This window comes from Rhinolophus sinicus, linkage group LG07 (assembly GCF_036562045.2).
Source record: "Rhinolophus sinicus isolate RSC01 linkage group LG07, ASM3656204v1, whole genome shotgun sequence".
Lineage (NCBI taxonomy): Eukaryota > Metazoa > Chordata > Mammalia > Chiroptera > Rhinolophidae > Rhinolophus > Rhinolophus sinicus.
In genome coordinates, this window is record NC_133757.1 from 46853889 (window position 1) to 46856944 (window position 3056).

The following is a 3056-nucleotide window of genomic DNA, read 5'->3' on the forward strand; positions in this document are numbered from 1 at the left end:
ATTTATAGATCAAAAGAATGATTATCAATCAACTATTACTAAATGCAATTTAGCAAAACGTTTCAAAATGTCATTTCCATGAGATGACAATGTAAAGAGCTGTGGTAGTGAAAAGACTGGGAACCACTACTTTCTGAGATCCCATCCTACAGCTACCTGAGAAGGCTTTTAGGGAATGGGGAAGACAGACTAGTAGTACCTAAAGAAAGTGAGGAAGAGAGACATGACAGTCATGAAACAAGAATGGGAGTATCAAAAAGAAACTAATACATTACTTTGCTGGTCTCTACCAATCCTCCCATTTGAAAGAAAGCTTAGAAGTCAGTTTCCTTTATCAGTAGCAGCTTCCATTTCTTGGGTAATGGTGCCCTCTTTTGGGATGACGGCTACCACTCAATTCAAAACATCTATAAAGTAATGACTAAAGAAACAGTGAGACCTCTCTCCAAAGGTTAAACAATTTAAAAAGCTTTTCAACTAGTTTGAATTAGGAGCTAGATACATACATAAGTATGCATGTGCTAAATAAATATGTTCAAGGCTTTCTCCTCCCCAATGCTTTCAAACCCTGTCAAAACCTCAAGCTAAAGGTAGAAATGTAAGCATCATCTCTGTAGTACTGTTACATTATTTGATCCTCCCAAATTCCTTACACTATCAGAAGGGGAAGTATTTTTGTCTCCACGTTATTAACAGGTTGTAGAGTTGGCTAAGGTCATATGGCTAGCAATGGCAGAAACATGCCTTCTGTTCCTCTTTCATTTTTTTTTTCCTTCTTGGTACTCAACATTTCTGACTCCAATGTCTCTTGTTCAATTTAAAACTGCCCCTTAAACTATTTCAATGTCATACCTTTTTAAAATGATGGCTCAATTCCTCGTCACGTAAGAGTGACACGCAGGTGCAAAATGATGACTCTCTTTACCTTCTACTTTCTAACTATGGAGTAAATATTAAAATGTAAACCTGTAGGTTTGAGAATGACCGGAGAGGCAAATTTATAAATAGTCATTTTTTAAAATATCTTAAGGTCATAAAATTTAATGGCAAGGGAAATATTTATAGAACTTTGGAACAGAGCAACAGATGAGATTCCCCAACTCATAAATTTTAAGGAAGAAATTTTATCAGTGACTGTTAAGATACTTGGAAAATAAACATGTTCTAATAAGATTATATTTTGAGTTACTTGTACATTTTAGTTATGCTACCTTTTCATGCTCCCCCTCAAAATTTCATCATCAGATACAAATTTCTTGAGATTTATACAGGGAACAAATATGGAAAAAAAAAATTCCCCATTCCCATGTTTTCTAGTTAATACCCATTGAGAACACATACATAGCAGTGAAAATTTTTTTTTTTTTCAGCTAAGCCATAGCTTGGTCAAATTACTTATGAGTGGGTTTAATTTGCAAAGTAATATTTGCCCTTTCCTCCTGATACAGACAGCAGCCAGAGATTTGATTTAATGAATTTGGGGTTTAGAAAGGAAGGTTTGTAATGTCCTAAATCACAGGTCATTCTGAAAAACACTAATATAAGTTAGTTTCTTGTATAGGGGGTATTTTACAAACCTGCTGTATGACCTCTGACATAATGAATGCCAAAAATAGAATCTCTAGGAGTTAAAAACTTTGCTCTTCAACCACAACATACTAACATCTGTTTCTATTATCCCAATTTTATGTTTGACACTAACCACATCCACTCCGTGTTCCTATGCACATTATACCCCGTGTAGGGCTACGAACTTTATGATGGTAGAATTTGGATCGGTATGAGTGAGTGGGACAAAATGACTTAGAAAAAAGCAAAGATCTAGAGATGCATAGCTATTATAATCTAGGGAGAGATGCATTTTCCCACAATCATTAGCTGAGCACGCCTTTTCACCGTATTGGAATCAGTAAGGTAACATTTACATAACCATATAGCCCTTGACTTCAGGCCAGGCCTGTGGCAATCGGTTTTTAACATTTGTGGTTTCAGCTATTCAGGACCAATCCCCAAACTCCAAGGCATGTGGCAATTCGTAGTTTTGCTAAGAACACACATTTGATGATCAGGTTACAAGGCTGGCGTGCTAGACTCTGGCAAGTGGTTTGTGGAGTGCCCCTGCACCCCTATCTCAATTTGGTTTTTGTTCTCCAAGAGTAGCTGGATTGATAAAATGAAGGGAGAAATGGCTCTGAAAAGACAGCCAACCAATTACCACAGGTGACACAAGGTATAAGCTAAGGAATTAACCCTTTGTGTTGTTAAAAGGTTTCCAGTTTTGTATAAAGTTGTAACTCAGGGGCAGTTAATCGTCAAAAGTAAAATAAAGTCCTTTTATTCACTGCAAATACATAGTGTCGAAGATATTTCGGCTCATTTTCTGTTTCTCCAGGCATTTCTTACTTATTCTGTTTCATGGGAGCAGTTTTCCCCAAAACGCTTGAAGAACTCAAAGCTTTCAGATTGGTATCGCAGAGAAGGTACTGATCTGGGATGCAGGAGATGAGCGCTCTAGTCTTGACCGTGCCACCGATTGTGTGACTTCAGTTTCCTCTATGTCAAATGGAGAGTGTGGGAAGGACCTAAAATGAACCAACTGCATGACTAAAACCTAAGACCTGAGGGTCGAATGTCCTGTCCTGCCTTTCACTTCAAGCCCACCCAGCCCACTCCAGGGCCCACCAAGCCCGCTCCCACCAAACCCCGGCTCTGGCCTGGCGCGAAGCCGTTAGACGTTAACGCCTCACCCCGCAATAGGCGGGGCCGAGGCCTGCAGTTTCCGGCGCTGCATGGCGGGGCGGCGCGTGGCGCTCTCCCCCGGCCCCGCACCGGCCTGTCCCCGTGCCAGTTCGCCGCGCACGCGCGCGAGCCCCTCTCCGCCGCCTTTGAGGGGCTTCGTAGTCCCAGCACTTAAGCCGGGAAGCCCCGAGGCGTCTCCGGAGAGGAATGTTCCGAGTGGGGGAAGGGAGGCAAAGAGCGGAAAGAACACCCAATCCTCCCCAACCATTTTATGCTAATCAGTTCGCGCGTTCTTTCTGGAGATTGACCAGGGTTTT